Source organism: Globicephala melas, chromosome 10 (assembly GCF_963455315.2).
Source record: "Globicephala melas chromosome 10, mGloMel1.2, whole genome shotgun sequence".
NCBI classification, from domain to species: Eukaryota; Metazoa; Chordata; class Mammalia; order Artiodactyla; family Delphinidae; genus Globicephala; species Globicephala melas.
Genome location: NC_083323.1, coordinates 72,710,148 through 72,724,789, shown reverse-complemented (window position 1 = coordinate 72,724,789; position 14,642 = coordinate 72,710,148).

Sequence of the window (14,642 nt, the reverse complement as noted above, 5' to 3'; positions counted from 1 at the left end):
ATGCAAAAAAAAAAAAAAAACAAAAACAAAAAGAAACAACAACAGCAAAAAACTAAATACAGTTTTAAAAAGATCTGGTGAGAGGATTCAGTACTAGAAATTAGTGACAAACATAATCCACTAAAATTTTCAAAATTTACATACTCAAATTCTCATCTTTTGCTAACTTACTGTGCATCTAGAAATATTTATTTTGGAAAATGTTGAGCAAACTTCTTTTGCCCAGAATGAAAAACTTTAAAGTATAAGATGGATTAAACAAAAGAACACATGCTTTCCTTTTCAAAGAAGAGTGATTTTTTTTTTTTTTTTTTGGCGGTACGCAGGCCTCTCACTGTTGCAGCTTCTCCCGTTGTGGAGCACAGGCTCTGGACACGCAGGTTCAGCGGCCATGGCTCACGGGCCTAGTCACTCCGCGGCATGTGGGATCTTCCCGGACCGGGGCACGAAACCGTGTCCCCTGCATCGGCAGGCGGACACTCAACAACTGTGCCACCAGGGAAGCCCTAAAGGAAAGTGATCTAAAGAGCTTATAATTACTTAGTAAAGGTTTTCTGAAGATCAAATGCTTTTTAAATGCCCTTTTTTTGGTAATATCTAAATCAAATGGAAGCATGTAAAATTGTTCTAAATTAATGATAAAAAAAACTAACTCCATATTTTTTAACTGGCTCTTTAAGTTTTATATTAATAAATTGTAGTTCATGATATACCTTAGTGCGTTTCCCTACGCTCGGCATACACCGAGGGGCTCTAAAGGGCTGCCGAACTAGATGTTGCTTAGCAGACCCAGGTGGGTCTGGCGGTACTCAGTGTTCCTGCCGGGAACAGGGGGCCCAGACCAGCCTCCTAGGGGTCCAGAAAACTCTGCTGCCATTGAAGGTACCCAGAGCCGAGGCCACCGTCTCATGGAAATTGCTGCACGCCTTTGCTTCTGCACGGCCAATCAGGACCCTAGTTCCAGACCTGTGTTCATGCTGGGTGTGCCGTTAGCGACACTGCATGATAAGATGCTAACTTTCTCCTCGAGCACACTGACTTCAGGTACGAGGTCCTCGAAGTATTCAAAGCACAGTGTTTTCTCATGGCAGATCACACAAGGGCCACGACAAAGGTGGACTCACCAGAAAAGTTGTCCTAAGGCTGTTCGAGGACTCTGGAAATGTAGCGCTCCTCAAAGAACGTACAGTGTGTTCCCTGTCACTCGGCACGCACAGAGGGACTCCGAGGGATCCACCAATGGGCCTCGAAGTTGCTCAGCCACCCAACAGCGGTCTGGAGGTACTCAGTGAACTTGGAGGGAAAGTGATGCATACCCGAGAGGCCTAGGAGTCCTCCAAAGTGTACTTCCTTTAAAATAAAACATAAAAGCGACTAAGAACTCATGGAAACAGCTGCCTGCCTCCCTTTCTGCACGGCTACTAGGGACCTAACCTGAAGGCAACTTGTCACGTTGAGGTTCCCTCTAGCTCTAGAGCTTGGCAGGCGGACCAGAGCCGCGGCCATGGAAGCACCTGGTTTAGACAGAGCAGACTCATAACGTTCCCCGAAGCACTCTGACAGGGCTAACAGGCCTGTCGAGAGCAGGGAATGTCAGGTAGCTTCAAGGCAGCATGAACGCAGCCTTCCAAACGGGAAAGCAAGGCTACTTGCAGCAGGCCCCCGTTTCCGTGGGCGCACTCAGCAGACATCCCCGTGGTTTCTCACAAGCCCAAAGAGACACAGGTCACCCTGAGTTTCCTTCCCTGAATCAACTTCTCGAAGTAGGGTGTTCTGCGTCGAGCGAACTGCGTCAACCAAGGAACGCCGTAGCTGCTCCTCTGGGCCTGTGGCTATTCAAAGCCTGCAGTGCCACAGGAGGAAGGGCACGTACATGGCAGTAAGAACGCAAGCCGACTCTCTCTGGGAGGCACGGTGACTTCAGGCAGGAGGTCCTAGGTGGACTGCGAAGCCGAGGGTTTCTCTGAGTTCAACTCAGCCTAGGGTAATGCGTAAGACTTCGACGCCATGTGGGACGTGCCAGAACGGTGTCCGTGAACGTGTGCGAGTGCTGAGGACCTCAAGCTGCTCCCAAGGGGAGTGCAGCGCCTTTCCCTACGCTGGGCATACACAGAGGGACTCTAAAGGGCTACGGGCCTGGATGTTGCTTAGCAGACCCAGGTGGGCCTGGCGGTACTCAGTGTTCCTGCCGGGAACAGGGGGCCCGCGCCAGCCTGCTAGGTGTCCAGAAAACCCTGCTGCCGTTGAAGGTGCCCAGAGCCGAGGCCACCGCCTCATGGAAACTGCTGCACACCTCCGCTTCTGCACCGCCACTCGGGGCCTTACTTCCAGGCCTGTGTTGGTGCTGGGCGTGCCGTTAGCGACACGGCATGGTAAGATGCTGACTTTCTCCTCGGGCAGAGTGACTTCAGGTACGAGGTCCTCGAAGTATTCGAAGCACAGTGTTTTCCCATGGCAGCTCACACAAGGGCCGTGACAAAGTCGGACTCACCCGAAATGCTGTCCTGAGGCTGTTCGAGGGCTCTGGAAATGTAGCGCTCCTCGAGGGACGTCCAGTGTGTAGCCCATCGCGCGGCACGCACAGAGGGCCTCCGTGGGGGGGGGCGGGTCAACCAATGGGCCTCGAAGTTGCTCAGCCGCCCCACAGGTGTCTGGAGGTACTCGGTGAACTTGGAGGGAAAGTGATGCATACCCGAGAGGCCTAGGAGTCCTCCAAAGTGTACTACTTCCTTTAAAATAAAGCCTCTAAGCGACTGAGAACTCATGGAGACAGCTGCCTGCCTCCCTTTCTGCACGGCTACTAGGGGCCTACGCTGGAGGCAACTTGTCACGTTGAGGTTCCCTCTGGCTCTAGAGCTTGGCAGGCGGACCAGAGCCGCGGCCATGGAAGCACCTGGTTTAGACAGAGCAGACTCATAACGTTCCCCGAAGCACTCTGACAGGGCTAACAGGCCTGTCGAGAGCAGGGAATGTCAGGTAGCTTCAAGGCAGCATGAGCGCAGCCTTCCAAACGGGAAAGCAAGGCTACTTGCAGCAGGCCCCCGTTTCCGTGGGCGCACTCAGCAGACATCCCCGTGGTTTCTCACAAGCCCAAAGAGACACAGGTCACCCTGAGTTTCCTTCCCTGAATCAACTTCTCGAAGTAGGGTGTTCTGCGTCAAGCGAACTGCCTCAACCAAGGAACGCCGTAGCTGCTCCTCTGGGCCTGTGGCTATTCAAAGCCTGCAGTGCCACAGGAGGAAGGGCACGTACATGGCAGTAAGAACGCAAGCCGACTCTCTCTGGGAGGCACGGTGACTTCAGGCAGGAGGTCCTAGGTGGACTGCGAAGCCGAGGGTTTCTCTGAGTTCAGCTCAGCCTAGGGTAATGCGTAAGACTTCGACGCCATGTGGGACGTGCCAGAACGGTGTCCGTGAACGTGTGCGAGTGCTGAGGACCTCAAGCTGCTCCCAAGGGGAGTGCAGCGCCTTTCCCTACGCTGGGCATACACAGAGGGGCTCTAAAGGGCTACGGGCCTGGATGTTGCTTAGCAGACCCAGGTGGGCCTGGCGGTACTCAGTGTTCCTGCCGGGAACAGGGGGCCCGCGCCAGCCTCCTAGGTGTCCAGAAAACCCTGCTGCCGTTGAAGGTGCCCAGAGCCGAGGCCACCGCCTCATGGAAACTGCTGCACGCCTCCGCTTCTGTACCGCCACTCGGGGCCTTACTTCCAGGCCTGTGTTGGTGCTGGGCGTGCCGTTAGCGACACGGCATGGTAAGATGCTGACTTTCTCCTCGGGCAGAGTCACTTCAGGTACGAGGTCCTCGAAGTATTCGAAGCACAGTGTTTTCCCATGGCAGCTCACACAAGGGCCGTGACAAAGTCGGACTCACCCGAAATGCTGTCCTGAGGCTGTTCGAGGGCTCTGGAAATGTAGCGCTCCTCGAGGGACGTCCAGTGTGTAGCCCATCGCGCGGCACGCACAGAGGGCCTCCGGGGGTGGTGGTGGTGGTGGGGGTCAACCAATGGGCCTCGAAGTTGCTCAGCCGCCCCACAGGGGTCTGGAGGTACTCGGTGAACTTGCAGGGAAAGTGATGCATACCCGAGAGGCCTAGGAGTCCTCCAAAGTGTACTACTTCCTTTAAAATAAAGCCTCTAAGCGACTGAGAACTCATGGAGACAGCTGCCTGCCTCCCTTTCTGCACGGCTACTAGGGGCCTACGGTGGAGGCAACTTGTCACGTTGAGGTTCCCTCTAGCTCTAGAGCTTGGCAGGCGGACCAGAGCCGCGGCCATGGAAGCACCTGGTTTAGACAGAGCAGACTCATAACGTTCCCCGAAGCACTCTGACAGGGCTAACAGGCCTGTCGAGAGCAGGGAATGTCAGGTAGCTTCAAGGCAGCATGAGCGCAGCCTTCCAAACGGGAAAGCAAGGCTACTTGCAGCAGGCCCCCGTTTCCGTGGGCGCACTCAGCAGACATCCCCGTGGTTTCTCACAAGCCCAAAGAGACACAGGTCACCCTGAGTTTCCTTCCCTGAATCAACTTCTCGAAGTAGGGTGTTCTGCGTCAAGCGAACTGCCTCAACCAAGGAACGCCGTAGCTGCTCCTCTGGGCCTGTGGCTATTCAAAGCCTGCAGTGCCACAGGAGGAAGGGCACGTACATGGCAGTAAGAACGCAAGCCGACTCTCTCTGGGAGGCATGGTGACTTCAGGCAGGAGGTCCTAGGTGGACTGCGAAGCCGAGGGTTTCTCTGAGTTCAGCTCAGCCTACCGTAATGCGTAAGACTTCGACGCCATGTGGGACGTGCCAGAACGGTGTCCGTGAACGTGTGCGAGTGCTGAGGACCTCAAGCTGCTCCCAAGGGGAGTGCAGCGCCTTTCCCTACGCTGGGCATACACAGAGGGGCTCTAAAGGGCTACGGGCCTGGATGTTGCTTAGCAGACCCAGGTGGGCCTGGCGGTACTCAGTGTTCCTGCCGGGAACAGGGGGCCCGCGCCAGCCTCCTAGGTGTCCAGAAAACCCTGCTGCCGTTGAAGGTGCCCAGAGCCGAGGCCACTGCCTCATGGAAACTGCTGCACGCCTCCGCTTCTGTACCGCCACTCGGGGCCTTACTTCCAGGCCTGTGTTGGTGCTGGGCGTGCCGTTAGCGACACGGCATGGTAAGATGCTGACTTTCTCCTCGGGCAGAGTCACTTCAGGTACGAGGTCCTCGAAGTATTCGAAGCACAGTGTTTTCCCATGGCAGCTCACACAAGGGCCGTGACAAAGTCGGACTCACCCGAAATGCTGTCCTGAGGCTGTTCGAGGGCTCTGGAAATGTAGCGCTCCTCGAGGGACGTCCAGTGTGTAGCCCATCGCGCGGCACGCACAGAGGGCCTCCGGGGGTGGTGGTGGTGGTGGGGGTCAACCAATGGGCCTCGAAGTTGCTCAGCCGCCCCACAGGGGTCTGGAGGTACTCGGTGAACTTGCAGGGAAAGTGATGCATACCCGAGAGGCCTAGGAGTCCTCCAAAGTGTACTACTTCCTTTAAAATAAAGCCTCTAAGCGACTGAGAACTCATGGAGACAGCTGCCTGCCTCCCTTTCTGCACGGCTACTAGGGGCCTACGGTGGAGGCAACTTGTCACGTTGAGGTTCCCTCTAGCTCTAGAGCTTGGCAGGCGGACCAGAGCCGCGGCCATGGAAGCACCTGGTTTAGACAGAGCAGACTCATAACGTTCCCCGAAGCACTCTGACAGGGCTAACAGGCCTGTCGAGAGCAGGGAATGTCAGGTAGCTTCAAGGCAGCATGAACGCAGCCTTCCAAACGGGAAAGCAAGGCTACTTGCAGCAGGCCCCCGTTTCCGTGGGCGCACTCAGCAGACATCCCCGTGGTTTCTCACAAGCCCAAAGAGACACAGGTCACCCTGAGTTTCCTTCCCTGAATCAACTTCTCGAAGTAGGGTTTTCTGCGTCAAGCGAACTGCCTCAACCAAGGAACGCCGTAGCTGCTCCTCTGGGCCTGTGGCTATTCAAAGCCTGCAGTGCCACAGGAGGAAGGGCACGTACATGGCAGTAAGAACGCAAGCCGACTCTCTCTGGGAGGCACGGTGACTTCAGGCAGGAGGTCCTAGGTGGACTGCGAAGCCGAGGGTTTCTCTGAGTTCAGCTCAGCCTACGGTAATGCGTAAGACTTCGACGCCATGTGGGACGTGCCAGAACGGTGTCCGTGAACGTGTGCGAGTGCTGAGGACCTCAAGCTGCTCCCAAGGGGAGTGCAGCGCCTTTCCCTACGCTGGGCATACACAGAGGGACTCTAAAGGGCTACGGGCCTGGATGTTGCTTAGCAGACCCAGGTGGGCCTGGCGGTACTCAGTGTTCCTGCCGGGAACAGGGGGCCCGCGCCAGCCTCCTAGGTGTCCAGAAAACCCTGCTGCCGTTGAAGGTGCCCAGAGCCGAGGCCACCGCCTCATGGAAACTGCTGCACGCCTCCGCTTCTGCACCGCCACTCGGGGCCTTACTTCCAGGCCTGTGTTGGTGCTGGGCGTGCCGTTAGCGACACGGCATGGTAAGATGCTGACTTTCTCCTCGGGCAGAGTCACTTCAGGTACGAGGTCCTCGAAGTATTCGAAGCACAGTGTTTTCCCATGGCAGCTCACACAAGGGCCGTGACAAAGTCGGACTCACCCGAAATGCTGTCCTGAGGCTGTTCGAGGGCTCTGGAAATGTAGCGCTCCTCGAGGGACGTCCAGTGTGTAGCCCATCGCGCGGCACGCAAAGAGGGCCTCCGGGGGTGGTGGTGGTGGGGGGTCAACCAATGGGACTCGAAGTTGCTCAGCCGCCCCACAGGGGTCTGGAGGTACTCGGTGAACTTGGAGGGAAAGTGATGCATACCCGAGAGGCCTAGGAGTCCTCCAAAGTGTACTACTTCCTTTAAAATAAAGCCTCTAAGCGACTGAGAACTCATGGAGACAGCTGCCTGCCTCCCTTTCTGCACGGCTACTAGGGGCCTACGCTGGAGGCAACTTGTCACGTTGAGGTTCCCTCTAAGCTCTAGAGCTTGGCAGGCGGACCAGAGCCGCGGCCATGGAAGCACCTGGTTTAGACAGAGCAGACTCATAACGTTCCCCGAAGCACTCTGACAGGGCTAACAGGCCTGTCGAGAGCAGGGAATGTCAGGTAGCTTCAAGGCAGCATGAACGCAGCCTTCCAAACGGGAAAGCAAGGCTACTTGCAGCAGGCCCCCGTTTCCGTGGGCGCACTCAGCAGACATCCCCGTGGTTTCTCACAAGCCCAAAGAGACACAGGTCACCCTGAGTTTCCTTCCCTGAATCAACTTCTCGAAGTAGGGTGTTCTGCGTCAAGCGAACTGCCTCAACCAAGGAACGCCGTAGCTGCTCCTCTGGGCCTGTGGCTATTCAAAGCCTGCAGTGCCACAGGAGGAAGGGCACGTACATGGCAGTAAGAACGCAAGCCGACTCTCTCTGGGAGGCACGGTGACTTCAGGCAGGAGGTCCTAGGTGGACTGCGAAGCCGAGGGTTTCTCTGAGTTCAGCTCAGCCTAGGGTAATGCGTAAGACTTCGACGCCATGTGGGACGTGCCAGAACGGTGTCCGTGAACGTGTGCGAGTGCTGAGGACCTCAAGCTGCTCCCAAGGGGAGTGCAGCGCCTTTCCCTACGCTGGGCATACACAGAGGGGCTCTAAAGGGCTACGGGCCTGGATGTTGCTTAGCAGACCCAGGTGGGCCTGGCGGTACTCAGTGTTCCTGCCGGGAACAGGGGGCCCGCGCCAGCCTCCTAGGTGTCCAGAAAACCCTGCTGCCGTTGAAGGTGCCCAGAGCCGAGGCCACTGCCTCATGGAAACTGCTGCACGCCTCCGCTTCTGTACCGCCACTCGGGGCCTTACTTCCAGGCCTGTGTTGGTGCTGGGCGTGCCGTTAGCGACACGGCATGGTAAGATGCTGACTTTCTCCTCGGGCAGAGTCACTTCAGGTACGAGGTCCTCGAAGTATTCGAAGCACAGTGTTTTCCCATGGCAGCTCACACAAGGGCCGTGACAAAGTCGGACTCACCCGAAATGCTGTCCTGAGGCTGTTCGAGGGCTCTGGAAATGTAGCGCTCCTCGAGGGACGTCCAGTGTGTAGCCCATCGCGCGGCACGCACAGAGGGCCTCCGGGGGTGGTGGTGGTGGTGGGGGTCAACCAATGGGCCTCGAAGTTGCTCAGCCGCCCCACAGGGGTCTGGAGGTACTCGGTGAACTTGCAGGGAAAGTGATGCATACCCGAGAGGCCTAGGAGTCCTCCAAAGTGTACTACTTCCTTTAAAATAAAGCCTCTAAGCGACTGAGAACTCATGGAGACAGCTGCCTGCCTCCCTTTCTGCACGGCTACTAGGGGCCTACGGTGGAGGCAACTTGTCACGTTGAGGTTCCCTCTAGCTCTAGAGCTTGGCAGGCGGACCAGAGCCGCGGCCATGGAAGCACCTGGTTTAGACAGAGCAGACTCATAACGTTCCCCGAAGCACTCTGACAGGGCTAACAGGCCTGTCGAGAGCAGGGAATGTCAGGTAGCTTCAAGGCAGCATGAACGCAGCCTTCCAAACGGGAAAGCAAGGCTACTTGCAGCAGGCCCCCGTTTCCGTGGGCGCACTCAGCAGACATCCCCGTGGTTTCTCACAAGCCCAAAGAGACACAGGTCACCCTGAGTTTCCTTCCCTGAATCAACTTCTCGAAGTAGGGTTTTCTGCGTCAAGCGAACTGCCTCAACCAAGGAACGCCGTAGCTGCTCCTCTGGGCCTGTGGCTATTCAAAGCCTGCAGTGCCACAGGAGGAAGGGCACGTACATGGCAGTAAGAACGCAAGCCGACTCTCTCTGGGAGGCACGGTGACTTCAGGCAGGAGGTCCTAGGTGGACTGCGAAGCCGAGGGTTTCTCTGAGTTCAGCTCAGCCTAGGGTAATGCGTAAGACTTCGACGCCATGTGGGACGTGCCAGAACGGTGTCCGTGAACGTGTGCGAGTGCTGAGGACCTCAAGCTGCTCCCAAGGGGAGTGCAGCGCCTTTCCCTACGCTGGGCATACACAGAGGGGCTCTAAAGGGCTACGGGCCTGGATGTTGCTTAGCAGACCCAGGTGGGCCTGGCGGTACTCAGTGTTCCTGCCGGGAACAGGGGGCCCGCGCCAGCCTCCTAGGTGTCCAGAAAACCCTGCTGCCGTTGAAGGTGCCCAGAGCCGAGGCCACCGCCTCATGGAAACTGCTGCACGCCTCCGCTTCTGTACCGCCACTCGGGGCCTTACTTCCAGGCCTGTGTTGGTGCTGGGCGTGCCGTTAGCGACACGGCATGGTAAGATGCTGACTTTCTCCTCGGGCAGAGTCACTTCAGGTACGAGGTCCTCGAAGTATTCGAAGCACAGTGTTTTCCCATGGCAGCTCACACAAGGGCCGTGACAAAGTCGGACTCACCCGAAATGCTGTCCTGAGGCTGTTCGAGGGCTCTGGAAATGTAGCGCTCCTCGAGGGACGTCCAGTGTGTAGCCCATCGCGCGGCACGCACAGAGGGCCTCCGGGGGTGGTGGTGGTGGTGGGGGTCAACCAATGGGCCTCGAAGTTGCTCAGCCGCCCCACAGGGGTCTGGAGGTACTCGGTGAACTTGCAGGGAAAGTGATGCATACCCGAGAGGCCTAGGAGTCCTCCAAAGTGTACTACTTCCTTTAAAATAAAGCCTCTAAGCGACTGAGAACTCATGGAGACAGCTGCCTGCCTCCCTTTCTGCACGGCTACTAGGGGCCTACGGTGGAGGCAACTTGTCACGTTGAGGTTCCCTCTAGCTCTAGAGCTTGGCAGGCGGACCAGAGCCGCGGCCATGGAAGCACCTGGTTTAGACAGAGCAGACTCATAACGTTCCCCGAAGCACTCTGACAGGGCTAACAGGCCTGTCGAGAGCAGGGAATGTCAGGTAGCTTCAAGGCAGCATGAGCGCAGCCTTCCAAACGGGAAAGCAAGGCTACTTGCAGCAGGCCCCCGTTTCCGTGGGCGCACTCAGCAGACATCCCCGTGGTTTCTCACAAGCCCAAAGAGACACAGGTCACCCTGAGTTTCCTTCCCTGAATCAACTTCTCGAAGTAGGGTGTTCTGCGTCAAGCGAACTGCCTCAACCAAGGAACGCCGTAGCTGCTCCTCTGGGCCTGTGGCTATTCAAAGCCTGCAGTGCCACAGGAGGAAGGGCACGTACATGGCAGTAAGAACGCAAGCCGACTCTCTCTGGGAGGCACGGTGACTTCAGGCAGGAGGTCCTAGGTGGACTGCGAAGCCGAGGGTTTCTCTGAGTTCAGCTCAGCCTACGGTAATGCGTAAGACTTCGACGCCATGTGGGACGTGCCAGAACGGTGTCCGTGAACGTGTGCGAGTGCTGAGGACCTCAAGCTGCTCCCAAGGGGAGTGCAGCGCCTTTCCCTACGCTGGGCATACACAGAGGGGCTCTAAAGGGCTACGGGCCTGGATGTTGCTTAGCAGACCCAGGTGGGCCTGGCGGTACTCAGTGTTCCTGCCGGGAACAGGGGGCCCGCGCCAGCCTCCTAGGTGTCCAGAAAACCCTGCTGCCGTTGAAGGTGCCCAGAGCCGAGGCCACTGCCTCATGGAAACTGCTGCACGCCTCCGCTTCTGTACCGCCACTCGGGGCCTTACTTCCAGGCCTGTGTTGGTGCTGGGCGTGCCGTTAGCGACACGGCATGGTAAGATGCTGACTTTCTCCTCGGGCAGAGTCACTTCAGGTACGAGGTCCTCGAAGTATTCGAAGCACAGTGTTTTCCCATGGCAGCTCACACAAGGGCCGTGACAAAGTCGGACTCACCCGAAATGCTGTCCTGAGGCTGTTCGAGGGCTCTGGAAATGTAGCGCTCCTCGAGGGACGTCCAGTGTGTAGCCCATCGCGCGGCACGCACAGAGGGCCTCCGGGGGTGGTGGTGGTGGTGGGGGTCAACCAATGGGCCTCGAAGTTGCTCAGCCGCCCCACAGGGGTCTGGAGGTACTCGGTGAACTTGCAGGGAAAGTGATGCATACCCGAGAGGCCTAGGAGTCCTCCAAAGTGTACTACTTCCTTTAAAATAAAGCCTCTAAGCGACTGAGAACTCATGGAGACAGCTGCCTGCCTCCCTTTCTGCACGGCTACTAGGGGCCTACGGTGGAGGCAACTTGTCACGTTGAGGTTCCCTCTAGCTCTAGAGCTTGGCAGGCGGACCAGAGCCGCGGCCATGGAAGCACCTGGTTTAGACAGAGCAGACTCATAACGTTCCCCGAAGCACTCTGACAGGGCTAACAGGCCTGTCGAGAGCAGGGAATGTCAGGTAGCTTCAAGGCAGCATGAACGCAGCCTTCCAAACGGGAAAGCAAGGCTACTTGCAGCAGGCCCCCGTTTCCGTGGGCGCACTCAGCAGACATCCCCGTGGTTTCTCACAAGCCCAAAGAGACACAGGTCACCCTGAGTTTCCTTCCCTGAATCAACTTCTCGAAGTAGGGTTTTCTGCGTCAAGCGAACTGCCTCAACCAAGGAACGCCGTAGCTGCTCCTCTGGGCCTGTGGCTATTCAAAGCCTGCAGTGCCACAGGAGGAAGGGCACGTACATGGCAGTAAGAACGCAAGCCGACTCTCTCTGGGAGGCACGGTGACTTCAGGCAGGAGGTCCTAGGTGGACTGCGAAGCCGAGGGTTTCTCTGAGTTCAGCTCAGCCTAGGGTAATGCGTAAGACTTCGACGCCATGTGGGACGTGCCAGAACGGTGTCCGTGAACGTGTGCGAGTGCTGAGGACCTCAAGCTGCTCCCAAGGGGAGTGCAGCGCCTTTCCCTACGCTGGGCATACACAGAGGGACTCTAAAGGGCTACGGGCCTGGATGTTGCTTAGCAGACCCAGGTGGGCCTGGCGGTACTCAGTGTTCCTGCCGGGAACAGGGGGCCCGCGCCAGCCTCCTAGGTGTCCAGAAAACCCTGCTGCCGTTGAAGGTGCCCAGAGCCGAGGCCACCGCCTCATGGAAACTGCTGCACGCCTCCGCTTCTGCACCGCCACTCGGGGCCTTACTTCCAGGCCTGTGTTGGTGCTGGGCGTGCCGTTAGCGACACGGCATGGTAAGATGCTGACTTTCTCCTCGGGCAGAGTGACTTCAGGTACGAGGTCCTCGAAGTATTCGAAGCACAGTGTTTTCCCATGGCAGCTCACACAAGGGCCGTGACAAAGTCGGACTCACCCGAAATGCTGTCCTGAGGCTGTTCGAGGGCTCTGGAAATGTAGCGCTCCTCGAGGGACGTCCAGTGTGTAGCCCATCGCGCGGCACGCAAAGAGGGCCTCCGGGGGTGGTGGTGGTGGGGGGTCAACCAATGGGCCTCGAAGTTGCTCAGCCGCCCCACAGGGGTCTGGAGGTACTCGGTGAACTTGGAGGGAAAGTGATGCATACCCGAGAGGCCTAGGAGTCCTCCAAAGTGTACTACTTCCTTTAAAATAAAGCCTCTAAGCGACTGAGAACTCATGGAGACAGCTGCCTGCCTCCCTTTCTGCACGGCTACTAGGGGCCTACGCTGGAGGCAACTTGTCACGTTGAGGTTCCCTCTAGCTCTAGAGCTTGGCAGGCGGACCAGAGCCGCGACCATGGAAGCACCTGGTTTAGACAGAGCAGACTCATAACGTTCCCCGAAGCACTCTGACAGGGCTAACAGGCCTGTCGAGAGCAGGGAATGTCAGGTAGCTTCAAGGCAGCATGAACGCAGCCTTCCAAACGGGAAAGCAAGGCTACTTGCAGCAGGCCCCCGTTTCCGTGGGCGCACTCAGCAGACATCCCCGTGGTTTCTCACAAGCCCAAAGAGACACAGGTCACCCTGAGTTTCCTTCCCTGAATCAACTTCTCGAAGTAGGGTTTTCTGCGTCAAGCGAACTGCCTCAACCAAGGAACGCCGTAGCTGCTCCTCTGGGCCTGTGGCTATTCAAAGCCTGCAGTGCCACAGGAGGAAGGGCACGTACATGGCAGTAAGAACGCAAGCCGACTCTCTCTGGGAGGCACGGTGACTTCAGGCAGGAGGTCCTAGGTGGACTGCGAAGCCGAGGGTTTCTCTGAGTTCAGCTCAGCCTAGGGTAATGCGTAAGACTTCGACGCCATGTGGGACGTGCCAGAACGGTGTCCGTGAACGTGTGCGAGTGCTGAGGACCTCAAACTGCTCCCAAGGGGAGTGCAGCGCCTTTCCCTACGCTGGGCATACACAGAGGGACTCTAAAGGGCTACGGGCCTGGATGTTGCTTAGCAGACCCAGGTGGGCCTGGCGGTACTCAGTGTTCCTGCCGGGAACAGGGGGCCCGCGCCAGCCTCCTAGGTGTCCAGAAAACCCTGCTGCCGTTGAAGGTGCCCAGAGCCGAGGCCACCGCCTCATGGAAACTGCTGCACGCCTCCGCTTCTGCACCGCCACTCGGGGCCTTACTTCCAGGCCTGTGTTGGTGCTGGGCGTGCCGTTAGCGACACGGCATGGTAAGATGCTGACTTTCTCCTCGGGCAGAGTCACTTCAGGTACGAGGTCCTCGAAGTATTCGAAGCACAGTGTTTTCCCATGGCAGCTCACACAAGGGCCGTGACAAAGTCGGACTCACCCGAAATGCTGTCCTGAGGCTGTTCGAGGGCTCTGGAAATGTAGCGCTCCTCGAGGGACGTCCAGTGTGTAGCCCATCGCGCGGCACGCAAAGAGGGCCTCCGGGGGTGGTGGTGGTGGGGGGTCAACCAATGGGAGTCGAAGTTGCTCAGCCGCCCCACAGGGGTCTGGAGGTACTCGGTGAACTTGGAGGGAAAGTGATGCATACCCGAGAGGCCTAGGAGTCCTCCAAAGTGTACTACTTCCTTTAAAATAAAGCCTCTAAGCGACTGAGAACTCATGGAGACAGCTGCCTGCCTCCCTTTCTGCACGGCTACTAGGGGCTTACGCTGGAGGCAACTTGTCACGTTGAGGTTCCCTCTAAGCTCTAGAGCTTGGCAGGCGGACCAGAGCTGCGGCCATGGAAGCACCTGGTTTAGACAGAGCAGACTCATAACGTTCCCCGAAGCACTCTGACAGGGCTAACAGGCCTGTCGAGAGCAGGGAATGTCAGGTAGCTTCAAGGCAGCATGAACGCAGCCTTCCAAACGGGAAAGCAAGGCTACTTGCAGCAGGCCCCCGTTTCCGTGGGCGCACTCAGCAGACATCCCCGTGGTTTCTCACAAGCCCAAAGAGACACAGGTCACCCTGAGTTTCCTTCCCTGAATCAACTTCTCGAAGTAGGGTGTTCTGCGTCAAGCGAACTGCCTCAACCAAGGAACGCCGTAGCTGCTCCTCTGGGCCTGTGGCTATTCAAAGCCTGCAGTGCCACAGGAGGAAGGGCACGTACATGGCAGTAAGAACGCAAGCCGACTCTCTCTGGGAGGCACGGTGACTTCAGGCAGGAGGTCCTAGGTGGACTGCGAAGCCGAGGGTTTCTCTGAGTTCAGCTCAGCCTAGGGTAATGCGTAAGACTTCGACGCCATGTGGGACGTGCCAGAACGGTGTCCGTGAACGTGTGCGAGTGCTGAGGACCTCAAGCTGCTCCCAAGGGGAGTGCAGCGCCTTTCCCTACGCTGGGCATACACAGAGGGGCTCTAAAGGGCTACGGGCCTGGATGTTGCTTAGCAGACCCAGGTGGGCCTGGC